This window comes from Brachycentrus maculatus, unplaced genomic scaffold (assembly GCF_059751285.1).
Source record: "Brachycentrus maculatus isolate JH-2025_06_01 unplaced genomic scaffold, ASM5975128v1 h1tg000268l, whole genome shotgun sequence".
Taxonomy (NCBI): domain Eukaryota; kingdom Metazoa; phylum Arthropoda; class Insecta; order Trichoptera; family Brachycentridae; genus Brachycentrus; species Brachycentrus maculatus.
This window is the reverse complement of record NW_028281019.1, coordinates 394,458-413,790: the sequence shown is the minus strand read 5'-3', so window position 1 is coordinate 413,790 and position 19,333 is coordinate 394,458. Positions and strand designations below refer to the sequence as shown.

At 29.1% G+C, this 19,333-nt stretch overlaps 1 protein-coding gene across 1 annotated transcript in view; it reads left to right on the top strand.

Moving 5' to 3' along the window:
- Nmdar2 (glutamate ionotropic receptor NMDA type subunit 2) overlaps positions 1–19,333 on the top strand; it is a 344,677-nt gene that overhangs the window by 236,751 nt on the left and 88,593 nt on the right. The gene's annotated exons all lie outside the window — the stretch shown is intronic.

Here is a 19,333-nt window from a genome sequence, read left to right as displayed (position 1 = left end):
GTCAGAAATATTAATGTTCATATGACTCATAACCCTTAAGAGAAACCTAACATGTAATTTTGTTTTTTTTTTCATGAATAAACAACTAACTTTTAATAAAATTAAATAAATGTTCAGTTCTTCTCATCTAGATTTCGTTTATAAAAACAAGATAACTACACACTATACGTATACATATTTAATATGTATTTAAACTTACTAACTGGTATGTTAATTTCTATACAAATCATCCTCCCAGCTTTTTCAGTCAGAGATCAATATAGATTTATATTATCCACTGACACTTCGTGATGGAATTGCATTTTTAATTTATTATTAGATTAAAACCAATATTTTTAGCTTTTCCACTTTTTTTTTTTAAAAAAAAAAAAAAAAAAAAAAAAAAAAAAAAAAAAAAAAAAAAAAAAAAAAAAAAAGTGGAAAAGCTAAAAATATTGGTTTTAATCTAATAATACATTAGAGATCAATATTCTTCCAATATATCATTTTCTTTGCCTATTTACTAAAAATATTCATTTGTTTTTAATACAAATATACTCACAAATGGGAAAAATTAAAAATTTATCTGTTATTATAAACGTTTGAGAAAAAAATCTGTTTATAAGACGAAATAATATATTTACCCTTTATATGCTACTTATATTGATTTGGGAAGAAGATAATTTGAAATTAAAAATCATATTTCTTTTATTATATACCGTACATCGATTCCATCTAATGAGGAAATTCTACATCTTACTTTCTTTAATACGTTATCTGCACGTAAAATTTCATTGAATCAGTGGTAACTTGATAGTCATTATACAAAACACGATAACCAGTCCTGACATTTAGGTATTAAAAAAACGTATTTTTACCTATTTTCAATTCATTTATTCAGCGGTAAAATTTATATATTTTGTAGTTTACTCCGTAAATACCACATTTTGTGTTACAATAGACTTTTATTATTAGTGGTGTTTTCAAAAATCAGTTTTTAAAATCATCATTATATTTTTTCCCTCGGATATCAAACCCAACACCTCATGAATTTGTTAGCATTTGGTATAAATTACTGTATTATCCTAAAAGTATGTTTCATTCGAAATCATTAGCATAACTCTGTTTTTCACATACTTTTACCCTTAACTAATATTTGTTTGACCCATTTCATTTAATTCTGAATTAAATAGCCATGTTTTTTTTAGAAATTCAACATGCCGTTATATATTTATGTCGTTCTGAAGCGCCTGTTGCTTGGGAGGTTTGCCAAAACCCGAATGTATATTTTATTCGGTGATGAATATGCTAATTTGACGTTATGAATTATCTGAAATATTTCAGAATTCCTCCCTCAGGCTGTGTATAGGAGAGAGGGGTAGTAAATTTAAGAGGGAAATGGAATTCCTGAGAAATTCACCTGATTTGAGAGCAAGATGAAATTTGAGCATTTCCTCCGATATGGAGCGGCGCGAAAATGAAATATTATGTATTCTAAGAACTTTCAGAAAATATAAATAATATTTTGCCATCTAAAATTTTGAATGGTTTGCTTTATGGTTTTGCGGCGGTAGTTTATAATAAAATATGTACATTTTATAGAATTTTATGATAAGAATACCTGTTTTAGTATTCCATAAAACATGAAATAATGTAAAAAATATATTCAATTGAAATTTACAATGCAAATTTTATGTGAGAATTAATTTTAGGGGTAGTCTATAAATAAAGGTAACTTTTATAAATATTTTTTTCAAACTCTCATCCGCACCTGATGGTGCATAGGGCACCGCATCATATAAACAGAGTGTTATCTTGAGCGTTAACACATGAAGGAAAGGTGATCATCCCTCCGCTTCTGGGTAATATTGAATAAATATTAGATTTAAAAAAATCCCGTATATATATTTTTGAGCCCCCCTGGGAATTGAACCCGGGACCAGTACGGTAGGCGAGACCATTAGAAAAAGGTTTGCTGACCACTAGGCGGCGGACAATATAATATTTTCTTTGTCAGCTTTTTGCTACTTACAATTAAAGATAAACCTGAAAATTTTATTTGTTATGTCAGGTTCTGTCTCCTAAGAATATATTTGAAATAATTCGGATAAACCCATGTTCAATCTCACCTTTGTTCAAAAGGAATAAACTTAATACTTAACAAAGTGTTCAACTAATGGCGTAAGATCCATAATAATCATTGCGTAAATACAAGTTTCGAGAATTAGTAAAAATGGACCTTCAATAATGGGCAGAATGGTGAACTTTACACAAGTGTATAAAGTGATCACTTAAGACAGCCAAATGCCAGGTTTGCAAGCCCTGAAATACTCAGACTTTACACTAGATTAAAAATAACACTTTCAATGACAGTATAAAATAGTTAAGTAGATTAGTTAATAAATGAAAATTGCGTTATAACTTTACTTGTACGTAGATAAGATCCTAATATCGACAATGTCATGGTTTCTTTGTTATATTTGACTTTTTCATTAATAAATACTTTGGTATTTTAAAACGAGTGACTTAAGCATAAATATAAATTTTAAATTTTCTCTATACTGAGCTCACGGTAACACGATGTGCAATATATTCTTTACCGCCAGGAACTTGAAAAAGCTGTTATTTCAGCTAGTCGAACGAATATCCTGTGAGCTTTGCGCATGATTCAGGACTAAGCAAATAATCTCGGTGGAATCTTTGCGTCATATATCACCCTCGGGAGCTAGGAACATTGATCGAGGACCGTTTAGTGGGCTATTTTTAGTTTGTATGATTACGTAGATTTTTTGATAAAAAATAAATCAAGATGTTTATTTTGCGCCAGAAACAGCAAAATTGTATAAATTGACAATATTTTTTTTCCTCAATTTCAACGGTAAAAATTAACTTAATTTATAACCACATGTTTAAATAATTAGATTGTTTTATTTAAAATAAAGTTTTTTTTGTTTATGTCATAAAAGTGTTTATTAACAACATTTTAAGTGTGTCCAAACTTAAACCAGCCCATGACGGTCGTCAGCCCCGTAAATGGCCAGACTTCCATATTCTTCTTCATTTTTGATGAGATGTCAAAAAATAAAGTGTTTATTAGTTATTTTAATTATTATTTTTCTTTCTCGATTTGTTAAATCCCCAACAAAAATAACTTTTACGATTTTGTTAATACTTATATACATTTATTAAAATAACACATGAAAAGTACTAAATTATTTTAAAAAGTACCGCTTATTTTTATTCAGTTCACACTTGGAAATATTTCAAAATTGTTCACTTTTATGAAGGCAAATAAATGATTTAACGAGTAAATTTGAATTTTCCGTGTATCAATTATCTCATGAAAGCGATTAAAACCGATGAAGGTCATCAAACATTGGTAAAAAATCAATATTCTTTAAAAATTAATACATAAATAATTATGTGTGAATATAATACTATCTAATATAAAATTACTCGTTAAGTGAAGGATTAAAACAATAATATCACCATATTACTATCGTATTTAAATTGTGATATCTTAAAATTTGTTATGATTTAATTTGAATTACTTTAAAATGTTAACAAACTAACCATCTTTCTGTTTCTCGAGAAAATAGAACGCCACACCACTCTGTCTTTACAAACATTATTTGCCTCTTCCACATTCATGTACCTCTTCATACACACCCGCCGATTATTCCGACTCCTGACCCGGCTACATTCAAATATTTGACATACCTGACTGTGCCAAGTTTTCCTCGGTCTTCCATACCTCATATGTTCCACATGTCCAAACTATCTCAACACTCAATTTATTTTTTTCTTAATTTTATCGATAATGCTTATCTCAGCCTTACATTCATTCCTTATTTCCAAAGAGCAGTCTTCTTATCGATAAGTGATTTGAAATAAGTCTTTTCATTAACCTTTTATTAGGTGTTTTGCTTGCCCTAAGTATTTTAAACAAATATAATATATAAAAAATAAAACAAGTCGTATCTATAAACAAATTGCAAGTCTTTTATGCGGTTTTTTATTCCCATGGGAATGAAAGCTTCCAATTACCGTTAACGTTTAAGTTAGATATTAATCGCCTCCGTCTCGTTTTCTTACGTTTATCAGAGATTTAAAAACACTGCCTTTTCAGAGCTTTTAGTTCTTAAACCTTATTTAACAACCCGCGGCAGGGTACTCAGTCACCCTTAATGTTTTTTTGTAACGAATCAGCACTCCCACTCCTACAGCCTATCCATTGTTAGGGAATTGGTAACCTGAAAAGCAAGAAGAAGATTACAAGATGATCCCGAATAATACTTGCCACGGGATCATTAGAGACTGGCTCTATTTTCGTTCTATTTTTAGGCAACCCAATTAATAACGATCAATGTTAGAAGGGAAAAAATATAATGTGACCTTATTTTTTTAAATTCATCATTGTTTTAAAAATATCTTTATCATAATTAATCAAATCATGTGAGTATCACAGTGTGAGAGATATTTTAAAAGACTTGTGTCATTTTTAAGTTAATTTAACTTATACCTATATATATATATATATACACAATACAATTAATATCTACTTGATATTTGAATGCTCATTTTTTTTTATAAAAAAATGTTTGGGTTTCTTGGATCTAGGAATAGAAAAAAATTAAAGTGAATGATGTAAGTGCTGCGTGGGAAAAGAAACGGAGAAACATCAGTAGATGGGATGTAAAGAGTTTTAAGAATATTTGGGTACTCGGATTTGGATTTTTGTACTCGTCAAAGGTTTTGTAAATTCATGGTGAAACGAAAATCAGTTTTATTTTAATTTCTGCCTGAAATGGACAGTCAAAGAAAATTATTAAAAATAATAATGTGCTAGAATTATTTCAAGGATCATATTTGAAATAGTTGAAAATGTTCAAATATATGTCAAATACTTGAAAGTGGTCAGGCATTGTCAGGTTAGAGTCAAAATAATCCACGAGTATGTTAATAGAGATGCATGAATATGAAAGAGGCAAAGAATGTTTGCAAAGACAGAGTGGAGTGGCGTTCTATTCTCTATGCTCCCCCTACGGGGAACCAGTAAGTAAAGATCATTTATCATACATAAAATTATTTTTAATTAGGTATCCACTTTTCGTAAGTTCGGCAATTCGTTGGTAAAGCATTATATTTAATTATAATTTCATAACACTCCCGCTCGCCTTCCCTAAGAAGTTTCAGGTCGAAAATTATATGTTTATGCAGCAAATTTAAAACAGCAAAAAGCGGTTTTGTATTTAACTCATAACAAAGCATGCCACTCTACGAAGGCTGTATCTGAGAGATTAATCAGGGAGGCGGAAATAGATTGGAAGTATCTGAATTAGCGTTTGAACAGAATGGATAATTTAAACCGTACCAAATGAGAAAATTGTTTGGAAAGAGGTGACTTTATTGTTCATCAGCAAGTTTAAAAGAAAATATAGTAGCTTTGAAAACTGTTAAAGCTGGTAAAAAGCTATGTAAATATTAAACAAAATAATGACATTTATTGAGAAACAATTAAAACATTTGAAGGAAAGCACATTTGATAACCTTTTTATACTTTTTTAACTACAAGCTTAATTATAAGTATCATCTACGATAATATTAGTTATTTTAGTAACGGTTCCTTATGATACTATGGGAGAGCAACTCTGAAAATGACATTTTTAATTATTACTTTTTTATCGAAATATCGTAAAAACTCGGATATTCATATGGCTAAGTACTGACAACTAAAAATAAATTTTAAATCACGTAAGAGTGAGGTCAGATCCAGAAATTCTAAATCTAATTCCGCAGCGCTTACCACGGGATCAGAATGAGGGCAGCTGGAGGCGTTTGAGGTGTGGTGCTACAGGCGCATGTTGGGGATGCATTGCTAGGAACATGTAGGTAACAACACGAGGTTTTAAGCAGGGCTGGGGAGTAAAGGTGTTTTTGTTGTGCTAGTCTTGCAAAATGGAATATTAAAAAAAGGAAAAACTCGCAAAGCCTCTACAAGGTTTGTCTGCAGGTAGGAAGTAAGGATAAAGAAAGTTAATATGAAAATTTCATCACAAACACCCAGATTAAAAATAAATCCTTCTTGAATTTATTTTGCACTTGTCAGGAATCAAACCAGCGCTGTCAGTTTTGCAATCGAATTAAAAAGAAGAAAAAGATTTAGTATTCTTACTATTTTATGTTTAAAAATATTAATAATATTTTTTATTTCTCGTGAGCATATCTCATCCCTAATGAATTGATATAGAATTATTAAATCTATCATGAGATAATTGACAGTAATTTAACCATAGAAACAATATTATTGGTTTTTGAATTTAAAACTCACATTCCGAAATTCAATTGTTTCAAACCAATTACGTTCCCCGAATTAATATGACGCGTTTTGTTAAAACCATTTTCTAATTATAACACTAAAATCATATTACGTTATTGTGATTATCACTCCGTAATCAGATCTGTGATTGGACAAAACCTTTTTCCAATATGTGGCAACGTTAATTAATACCGTAATCAATACTACGAAGAAATATGAGTAAATAATATACGCATATTAATGTCAAAGAGCTCGTATCTATATAGTGTGGATCGAATGTATACTAAATTTTAGAATTTTGACATCTCAGCAAAGATGAAAAAGAAAAATATCGAAGTCTGGATATTTGCAGGACTTATGACCTGTAAAAGGCTGGTTAAGAGATCACTTTACATGTGCAACCTTCACGTAATTAATGATACACATTAGAGTTCGAAAATTTTGAGTAGTGTTGATGTTAATAATGGGTAGAACGGTGAATGTTGCACGTGTACAAAGTGATCAATAACAAAATAAGGCTTTGAATCACGTGTCACGATGATTTTAAGAAATAATGGTATTAACCAAGTGAAATTTTAACTATAAATGAGTAGATATTACCGCAAAGCGGCTACTGAATTGATAAATAAAATAAAAATCAAATATCATGTTGCAAATCATGGTTGAAACAAATTTATTTTACCGGCAACACCACATTTTTTTTAAAATTTAATTTAAAAGTATTCGTCGCTTAAACGTATGAAGAATTATGCTATTTCGCATTTAACTATATAACTGATTTAGTTGTTGACGTGTTGAAACCTTACACTGACACAAACTGATCCACACATTTTGTTGCCATACTATTAATTGTAAAGTTAACGCCCATATAATATTTTATGCGAGTGTTTTTGCCAAGAATTTTCACTCATGAATAACATGAAACAATAGTAACTTTAAACATAAAGAGAAAACCCACTCATGAGTAGGTAAAGGTTATAAAACATACATATTATATATGGTTGAAGCCTAAGTAGGGTCATGATAAGCGGTGTTCTATATGCCACTTGGAAATAAGGCAATTTAAACATAAAATACTTTTGATATAATTTTTAACTCGCGAATAATATTTTATTCGTAATGCTACGATCAGTATAACAAAATTTAAATTACTTAAACTGATACCAAGAGATTTTATTGGTGATTATATGAATCGCTTTTCCGTTCGTATTTCGAAAAGCTATCGGTAAACAAACAATCGTGAAAACCTAAAAACTTTAAATGAGTTTAAATTTGTTTGACATTTAATATTTCCTTACCCTGATTATGGACTGCCTTTATACGTACAAAAAAAGCTTCGTTATTTCTAGAATTAAAATTTTAAAAGTAAAATCGAATAACAAAAAATATGATTTCATAAACATTATTGATTGATTAAGCATTATTTATTTTACTATAGGAACAGTGTATGAATTAAATTTAAAAATAAAACACTTCTATGAGACTACTTTGGAGTTTGGAAATTACAAACGTTCTTATCAACAGATAATTGAGTAAATTTATGAACTAAAAAGTGTTCTGAGTTTTTTTTAAATTTAAATTAACAACGGAGACCTAGGATCAAAATAATGAGTGAAAATGAAGTATGGAGTTGGCAAAAGCAAGATGAAAATAAATTGAATGCAGTTGAAATTCAAGCCCTCAGACGAATGTGCAACAAAATAAAATATGATGTATATTCGAATAAATACGACGCAGAGCTGAAATAAGCATTATCGATAAAATTTAAAAAGGTGTATTTAGAAAGTTTGGACATATGGTACGAATGAGTGAAGAGAAAGGGTAAAACAAATTAACCAGGTAAATGTAGTTGGAAAAAACATCGGAGGAAGATCGAAAAAAAATTGGCATGATCAAACATTTCAAATACTTGAAACTGGTCAGGTTAAGTGTAGAAATAATCGGCAGGTGTGTATGAGGAGATGCATGAATGTGGAAGAGGCAAAGATTGTTTCCAAAGACAGAGCGGTATGGCGTTCTTATCTCTCTGCCTAATCCCCCGGGAAAGCAGCGTGAAGGTGAGCTATTTTTTTATGAAATAAAATTTATAAAAAAAATATCTAAAATCTATATTTTCTACTTTGTCCTGGAAACGTGAGTTCAAATTTCATCATTGTATCATATTATATATCTCCTGAGTGAAAATTCTAATAACTAATATATTACCTACAAGTTTCACTACTCTTTGATCAGCAAAACACACATAATTTAATATGATGGGTAACACAGCTGGGTTAAAATACCTAAAATATAAATTTAGACTAACGAGTACCAAAGTAGTGTTTGTATTTTATTTCATTCAAGTGATTTTCTCCTAATAACGTCTAGATTATCAAACAAAACTCAGTAGGAAATTTTTTGGACACTTTGCGGATTAAGCCAGCACAATGTTTTAGGTACATATTAAATTATATAAACCATATAACATTATACTTGCGTCACAGATTGGTACGTGTGAAAAATATTATTTGTGATACACATCAATTTGAGTGTGTCCAAATACTTGTTCACAAATCTGGGTTTCTCAACTTAGGAAGTTATTTTACATTTTTTGTTATTTCAACATGGATGCAGAAGAATAAGTCTGGGTATTTACATAGGCTGGTTAATTGATCTCTTTACACACGTGTAACATTTACCATTCTGCCCATGATTGGCAACCACACTTCTCAAGTTATACATATATGATCAATCCTATGACGTTTCATTAAGTTCACAAACAGCAATCAATAATTAGATTCAGAAAGCTTTTATTTAGTGACCCTTTTATTTGTATGCAAAATCCAAGCAAGGATTATTTTACTAACTGAAAACGACTGAAAATCCGATTTTCATTTATACAGCTTATTCTTTAACCACTTATTTTATTCACAACGTTTTAAGTGTGTCTTAATACTTGTTCATAAATCTAGGGTTTATTTTAATTAGGGATCACATGAGGAGATGCATGAACGTGGAAGAGCCGAAGAATGTTTGCAAGGACAGAGTGGTGTGGTGCTCTTTCTCTCTGCCTACCCCTGCGGGGAAGCGGCGTGATGGTAACACATGGGATTATTTTATATTGTAGACATCTCCAAATAGATGAAAAAGAATTTGGAATCCGCACCTAGCCAGCCTAAACATAGCAGTAATTGATTCGGCAGTAACTTTGTGGTAAAATCTATCCATTTTTAGTTTAAATTTTTCTTAGTAAATACCACTTTTTCTTAAAATCTACGTTGACACGTATTTCGATACATTCCGCTTCATATGGTGTTTGAAAATGATGCGGAATGCATCGAAACATGTGTCACAGTAGATTTTAAGAAATAATGGTATTTACTAAGTAAAATTTAAATAAAAATAAACATATCAGCCCTTTAAATATAAAAAAAACTCCATCTTTGTTGAGATGTCAAAAATATTGGATTAAAATTTCTTTTTATATATGTATATACACCTATATGTATGTAAAAATATCTGTTTGACCACCTGCTATGGTATATGCAAAGGTGTTTGCTTGTATTGAATTTGCCACGCAACCTTTTTCACCTGTGAAAAAAAATTAAGGTTCCTTTCATGGAAATCCTCTCCACGATTTATGACGTCAAGAGCATAACATATTGAACAAAACACGGTGATTCGGACCAATGGCAGCATATCAATCAACCGGCGCTTTTTGATATAAGCGGATGAAGGTTGAGTGCTTTCAAAAACACGTTGAAAATTGTAAAGACTAAATTCAAAATTAATTTAAAGTGTTAAATGGAAGCATGAAGTGAGATTTTTCAAACGTTGGGAAAAGTAATAGTGAAATTTAAAAAAAGTGAATTCAATAGCCCTTGCTTTTAAACGAGTTGATTAAAATATTTTTTTTTTAATCAAACATTTTGACATGAACATAGATATGAAAAAAGTTTGGGTATTTACAGGACTATATACCTGTCTGTAGGCTGGTTAAGAGATCCATTTACACACTTTAACATTCACCATTCTACCCATCATTGATAACCACACAACTAATTTTTTTGGAAGTCATACATTTATGATCAATCTTATTTCGAGATTGATAATTTAGGCACGCCTTTCAAAAATTTGTAATTTTTTTACGGTTGTCAATCATGGGTTAAAAATGAATGTTACACTTTTGTAAAGTGATCACTTAACCAGCCTATGACAGGTTGTACACCCTATAAAAACTTTTTTTTTATTCTTCATATAAGTTGAGATGTCAATATAATAAAATAAAAATATATAAAAAATAAGTCCTTAGTACATTAAACGCAGATTTGTAAGTATTTCGCCACATTCAAAATGTTTTAATTTAAAAAAAATCATTCAGAAAATGATGATTCGTTAATATATCAATATATATTAAAGGTGAGAAGAATCATTCGACCTTGCGTTTGTCTAGCTCAAGTAATAAAAAAACAGTACATAATAAATGAATAAATTGTTGAAAAAGATATCTCGAATATAATAATGAAAAGTAAGGTTTCACGCTTAGAAATTTCTCATCAATTTTTTAGGTTCTTGCTCTAAAATTCATCAGATAGTCATTTATAATACTCCCCCAGTACGATAAAAGATTCATCGCTTAATTGACCCGGTTTTAGTGAACAGATCACATAAATAATACAGTTCTGCTAATGCGAATCTTCGAATAACCGGATCAAACCCACTTCCCTACCGTCGACCGTTTCCTAAAATCAACATTTTCTTCAATGCTTGTAAATTTTCTATTTTCCTTTTGAAAATTTCGTGTAAATATTTCGCACCATCCATGATCTAAATAGCTTTTGCTGTTAAGGCCAATGTTTCCATACCATTTCATGTTAGAAAGAAACATAACGATTACTGACAAGTCACCAGCTGCTTACAGCATGGATTCAATCACATAAATTTGCAATTATCGTCTCTCTGGAGTAACAAGTTTTCTTTCGATTTGTTTTTAGAGGCAGTTTAAAATAGGGTACAAATATAAATATCTAATGTCAGATCTCCCCGATTTTAGCGATTACTCTTGAGAAAGTGTTTCTATTCTTAGAACCTTATAATGATTCCCCCGTTCTTCTTATTCTGATTCAATTTCTTATATTTCTTAGCCAAGATATCTGTTTTCTTCCAACTTCTCGACTCTCATTAATTATTCTTTTTATTATAGACAGTTGCAGTGGCAAAGTTGAGTAGACGCCCGATTGCAAAATAAATACAAGAATGATTTATCTTTAGTTGGTCTGGGTGTTTGTAATGTTTTACATTTACTTTACCTATCTTTACGATACTAACTACAGACAAATTTTTAAAAGGAGAGGATTTTCGGATTATTCCAATAAAAAAAAATATATAATATCATATCTCAACATGTATCTCAGGTAAGAGATCTTGCATTTCTTTACATTCATTGACAGTTTATGGCCTATTCCGACTCTGCAAAGGCCTTTTAAATGTATGATTATCCATCCAAGATATATGGTGCCTGCATTTATGCAGCCAAATCTCGAAAGCTTCTAATCTCTTTATTGCACTTATTTTCAGAATCTACGCCTTAAAGCTGCCAGTACTAATCATTTTATAATTTTCTTATTACCTTATAATTTATTTGAATTCAAGGTATATAAGTATAGCAAGTAACAAAAGTTTAAAAAATTACTGCAGTATTCAAATTTTAAGTAAGAATTGGGTAAAAAGTGTTATTAAAGGTGTTTACATGAAATTCAAAATAAACCAAATTATAAATAAATGATTAATAAAATGAAAAAATAGTAATTAAATTACAGTAAAACATAAACATGCAACCTTTAAGTAATTACTGTTTACTCGAAATAAAATATGAAAAAAATAGAGTAAAATTGAAAATAAATTTGGGACAAAGTGAAAGTAATTGAAATAGATAAAATAATAGCATACAATTAACAACACGTAAAACTTTAACCGATTTTTTTTTACAAAAGCCTTATAAAGCAGTAATAAGACGTATCTCGTAGGAGTGCTTCGTCCCCTTGAAACGTTTGTTAAAAATTAACATACTTTGAAATATCGTTTACAACTGATGAAAATATTTTTTAATAATATCTAATAATTTGTAACTAAATGTGATATTGCATCTTTCTCTATTTCTTGCATTACGGAACAAATATAAAAGAAACCGTCACCATAAACACTGATGATCCTCGTTATCAAGTGCTTATTTCACTACGGAACAAAATATCTCATTCCCCTTTCATTCCTACCCTTCATCTGCTCATCTCGTGTTTCCTCTGTTCCCATCGGCCTTTTCCCTGTTCATTATGTTCAGGACAGCTCCGCTCTGTGAGTGAGTCCCTCATTATTACGAATATAACCGAAGTATTGTGAGAATCCACACCTTTCAATTCTCTCTCTATGCCTTTGTTCTCCAAATACAATCTGTTTTTATCAAAAAATACCAACAGACCCTCATCTAAAAAAATGTTTCTTTTTTGCCATTTTGAATTTTTCATTTGAAAGAAGAAAAATATCATAATTTTTTTTTTACACAAGTACATAATTTCTTTTTGGGTTCTTAAAATTATTTAACCAAAAATACATTAATGAGTTTTATTTCATAACACACGACTGGTTTTGAAAACTACAGATGATTTTATCTGCAAGTGAAACGTAATACTTACAGTATGTTTTAAGTGTTTATTAATTTTTTTAATAATCACTAATTATCAATAAATACAAAAATTTATATTTATTTTTATATATATCTAATAATTAAAGAAAACACTTTGTTTTTTACCACTTGAGTTTTTATTAAAGACTACATGTTTCAGAAGTTAAACTTCCATCATTCAGGTCTGTATAATAACTAAAATATAAAATATAAAATTTTTCTATAAATAAGGAGAGGGGAAAGTAAGGGGAAGGGGTTAGTTACTAATCACTCATTTCACTCTCATAAATTAAAATTATTACACCTTGTTCCATATAAAGGCCAAATTATGAATTATCTTGAAAATTTAGAAATACAAAAAAACCTGAATTCTAATAATAATTTATTAAATAATATATTGTTTCAAAATTCTTCGCCATTGCTTTCAATTTTTCCTTTGTTTTCAAACTCCGTTCCTTGACTAACCCCTTCCCCTTACTTTCCCCTCTCCTTATTTATAGAAAAATTTTATATTTTATATTTTAGTTATTATACAGACCTGAATGATGGAAGTTTAACTTCTGAAACATGTAGTCTTTAATAAAAACTCAAGTGGTAAAAAACAAAGTGTTTTCTTTAATTATTGTAACATGTCTTACCACAAAGTTAATGCCGAAACAATAAATAAAATATATATATCTATATATATATATATATATATATATATATATATATATATATATATATAAATATATATATATATATATATATATATGTATATTTATAAAATTAAAAATATAATTATTCCTTAAGAATACACACCATCTAAATATCTCCTGCATATAATAAATATTATGCAAGAATGAACAAACAACAAGAAATATATATATATATATATATATATATATATATATATATATATATATATATATATATATATATATATATATATATATATATATATATATATATATATATATATGTATATTAAAATTAAAAATATAATTATTCCTTAAGAATACACACCATCTAAATATCTCCTGCATATAATAAATATTATGCAAGAATAAACAATTCAAAAGTAAACGAAATAACATGAAGTAATTGTATTTTAAGGGATTTTTTTAAGGGAAAATGGAAAACATTTAAAACGGAAAATGAATATTGAAACAGGATTAAATGAAGTAGAAAATTCAGGAAAAGTTAATTCACCATTCGCTAAACGTGACGAAAGCCATGTTTTAAATTGAAATTCTGCGAAAAAGGGGAATTATTAAATCCTTTGTGTAAATAATACAGAATTCTACCTGTTTCTGAAACCATTGTTAAAAATGTGATACTTTGTATTGTGAGAAACAGATGCTTTATATTCGTTTTTAAAATTTCACCTCATAAAGGTATACTGTTAATTTAATTATGCAATCTCGATTCAAATCAAAATAATTATTTTAAAAAATAACAGCATACTTTTTTTTTTAAATGCTACCTCAAGGACGTTTTAATTTAATATTAAACATAATTTTTTGATAAAATTGAAATGGAATTAGTTAATTATTTAATCGATATGGTAACAAATCCGCAAATAATAACTTGTTTAGTTTTTTTAAGATAAAAATTATCGCACTCTGACCGAATCAGAAATATTTTAGAAGTATTTCGTATTGAAATCTCGGACAAGAAATAGAAGACAACGAAATTTTGAGTATCTTGACAGGGCTTGTGTTCTGTACGGCAGCTACTTACGGCTGGTTTGATCACTTTATACATGTATAATATTCATCATTCTACCCATGATTGACAACCACACTTTTCAAATTTTGAATTTTTTATGATTTCATTGACACCGCTAGTTTTACCATACACCTGGAGATGAAAACAACAGTAGTTTTTTAAACAAATGGTGTGTAATGAAATAAATTCTTTTTTTTTTTTAATTAATGTTTTATTTAGTAAATAGTGACTGCCCACTCAATTAATGAAATAAAACTCGTTTGTATTAAACAAGTGTTAATATTTTTTTATAATCAACATGACATTCCATAAAATTAATTCCGAATTAATTACCTTTTTTCACATGCTAGTTCTATATTCACACTATGAAAAGTAACATGATAATTTCAATATTAATATAAAACATTTGTGTAAAACCAATTATTATTTTAACATAAATACGTCATATTTTGAGGCCTTCAGATATTTTTGAAAGTGGTTGTATATATTTCATTATTGTATTTTAATGAACACCGCCTTCTTAGGATGATTCAAGTTTCGTATTAACATTTTTTCTGCACAGCAATAACGTTTGTTGGTTTTCTCCAGTTAATTTTCCCAACAAGTCTTTACTAGGCTATGAAAATTACATACAAAATTTTATGTATTGGTCTTTTTCATTCCCCCACGTACACTTTTTATAGCTAATATCTTAACGTTGTTCCTGAAATATTTTATTACATGTTACATTATACAAGTTTTATTACATCCAACATGGCGTACGCACCAACGAACTGACGTTTTGTCATAATCTTTCACGTCTGACATCTAAAGCACACGTGAAAAATCTATAACATACATTATTAATACTTGTTTCATAGTATTAAACAAGACGCTAGACTTTAATATTTTGACAGCAGTGGCTTGGCAAACTTTATTCATACGAAAAGGTGGAAATCAAATAAGACTTTTAAATATTCAGCTTGATAAAACGTGAATAATGTGGAATATTTTTTAACTCATAACATTACTAATTTAGGTAAAATCTCAAAATATTTCTGGTCTGATTGATGTCCACTGTTCGTTATTGACCTTAAACTCCGCTGTCAATCGTGAGTTTAATGGATAACTGTTTTACGTTTATAAAGTTTTCATCTAAATTGAGATAATTTCTTGAATGTTTTTCGCAGATACTTTGTGGCACATTTTATAAATTTTATAAAATAAAACAACTTTGTTTTAACCACTTTTTATTTGTACACTTTATCCAACCGGTTTCGACAAGAGCCTTGTCATCATCAGGGTTTATTTATGTACTAAATTCTAAAACATTGAAACGCTCATGAGTATTTTAGAGTATTTTAGTTTTACAAACCCTGATGATTACAAGGTTCTTGTCGAAACCGGTTGGATAAAATGTGCCAATAAAAAGTGGTTAAAACAAAGTTGTTTTATTTTATAAAGTTTAAATTGAGATGATTTTAAAATCGCAATTTAATTCATTTTAAAATAAAATACTCGGGCTGTTCTGATGGATTATTGATTAAATAATTAATTTTCATGTGTAATGATATCAAAATAATGTGACATTAGGCTGCGATAACTTAGTTTGACCATTATAAAGGTCATACAAGACCAAAGCCGTTCGTGGACGAAATACAAAGCAATTTCATAAACTTATTGTATTTCAGACACCCCCAGTTAGGATTGCCATTAATTAGAATCCGCAGGGCCGTTAACTGATTGAAGGCACCCCAAACTTTCAACCCGAAATACCTCAAATACCAGCCCTTTCCTAAGTTTTATTACTAGGTTTATGGCTCACTAGAACTTCACAACTCTAATACGGTCAGTAAATTGTTAAGGCCAAATTTTAATTAGTGACATAACCAATTATGTACATATATATATATATATATCTATATATATATATATATATATATATATATATATATATATATATATATATATATATATATATATATATATATATATATATATATATATATATATATATATATATATATATATATATATATATATATATATATATATATATATATATATATATATATATATATATATATATATATGTTGCTGTTTGATAATGATGTTGAATGTATCAAAACGCTTGTCACAATAAATTTTTCAAAATAACGGTATCTACTATATAAAAATGAAACAAAAAAGAAAGTTATAACTAAGTTACTGGATAATCAAAAAAATCTGTAATATTTCCAAAACTAACTAAGCAAACAAAGTAAACATCACGCTGCTTCCCTGCAGGGAAAGAAGGAGAAAATAAAATGCAACACCAACTTTCACAACATTCTTCACTTCTTCCACATGTATGCGTCTCCTCTTACAAACCCGTAGATAATTCTGACTCCTGCCTTATTTTCATCTTATTCTGCTCTTATGTTAACTTTATTTTAAATTGTTATATTTTATAGATTATTATAAAATATCACATGGTTGAGCGCAATGTGTGGCCAAAGAAAATTGATAAAACCACATCCAATAAAAGTCGCCAAAGAAATATTTTTTAGCGCAGATCGTTAGGATTTGTCACCCCCGCCGATAAGCTCCTACGCACATCAAGAACCAATAATCCAAATCTACAAAAAATGGCCGCAAAAACCTTTTTCGAGACCACCAAAGCGTTGGATTATCATTATCTTTTATATTATTTAGTATTATCCCTATTAACGTCACTTCTATTTGTTTATTATAATATGACGTTGATGTGGAAAATTTTATCGTAACACTAACTTTTATAACATATAAACGAAATTAAAATTGGATAATGAAAAAAAATATGACCATATGTAGATTACAATACCTTTTGTTTCCATTTTGTCTCTTTTTACAACTTACAAGAAAAAATATTCACTAACGCATTGTAATTCAGTATTGTGAAAAAACAAAAAAATATAGAATTATTTAAAAACTGGTTATTGCTTTATTATACTCATTCTCATTTTGTATTTTTTCCAGATAAAGTTTTTGATACAGTGTGTCCAAACGCTTTTTCACAAATCAGGATTATCTCCAATTATAAGAGTTATCAAAAGATGATATAAATATTTTTGGATGTTGTATTTTCAGCGAACTACGTAGTTCGCCACAAAATTCGTAAAAAATATGGCAACTTTAAATGATCGAATACAAAAACCGGTATCTGTATGGACATTCTATTTAAAACTCATTATTTAATTCTGATTTATCATTTAATCACACACGTCTAGGCAACCGATTGTTTATCATTTAGCTTACCGTTGACATTTAATTTATTTCACTGTAACTACTGCGCGCTACAACTGTATGGAAATGAGACATCATTAATTAACTGTATTATTCCCATCAATCAAGTCACGATTTGCATTCGAACTGTGAATATGCTAATAACAGCACCTCGATTGTTCCAAACTCCGTATTTTTATTACATATCGCTCATTTGGTGCAACAATGACGTAATTAAGTTTTTTAAGCAAGTTAAAAATGCCAAAATGTGCGGAAAGACTACAAATCATTTACATTGGGAGAAACATCGAAAAAAATTGATTTTGTGGTGAAATGCTGCGATGCCGTCAATCTCATCGTATAAATGAGTAAAATGGCGCCATTTCTGTTGCGACAGCAGCGTCTGAATTGCATCTCCTGTAATACATATATCTTAAAGTGTCATTACGCCATTGTTGAACCAAATTAGCTATATATGAAGTATAATACACAACGGATACGTAGCGTAATTGAGTAGATACAGGATTGCTAAACTGGCTCTGTCAAAAAAAATTCAGATTTTTTTGTAATATGGTATGTATTTTTAACATTCACCTTCCTTGTCCTTAGTTACTCTCCTATTTTCACACAACCTTTTAAAGTAAGAGGTTTCGCGGTTTATTTTTTTACAATAAAATATCTATAAATAGGACAAGGCTCTTTTGAATACCGTCCTTCAGAGCATGCGTAATTTTTAGATACTCTAAGTAATAAAGGTTAATAAAGGTTAAACCAATAATGGTCAGACCATCGTGTTTTAAATGTGTTTAATTCAGTCCGAAACCCCTCCTCTTTAGCTACATTGCAAAACTTTAAATGCTTTTATCCCAGTCCAAACTTTCGAAGCTTACGCCACTTCTCCACTGACCGCCTCAATTTATATTCCGTGCTGAAAGTTTTTGGTCCTAACATCATATATTCTCGCGGAAACCTTATTTTTCTGAAGTGAAAGTTCTTCTGCGTAGGTGGAAAATATTTTGTAGGTTTCGTTTATTTTTCTGTTTTTCAAACGCTTTTGTGAAACCCCACTGTGACGAATAAAATAATGAATTGTACATATTTTTTTTTACCCCAGGTACAAATTTTATACACACTTGTATTAACCCTTTTTTCAAATTGGAAGTACTTTTACGCAGGCAAAAAATCGATATTTTACAAGGATTCGTTGGTTTTTCAGGTTTTCAAATGTTTTTGCAGAATACCGCTTTGACATTTTTTTTAATGTGATAGTGTTAGAATTTTCAGCAAACTTTCATATAAAATATCAAATTTGAATACAAATCATCGTATTTTTTTTATAAAAAAAGTCTAAACTTTTGAGTGCAGGGTAAATGCTGTTGATTTGGAATCCCACAGATGAATAAATCGAAAAATAACAGAACATTATGTGAATCAAGATTTTTAAA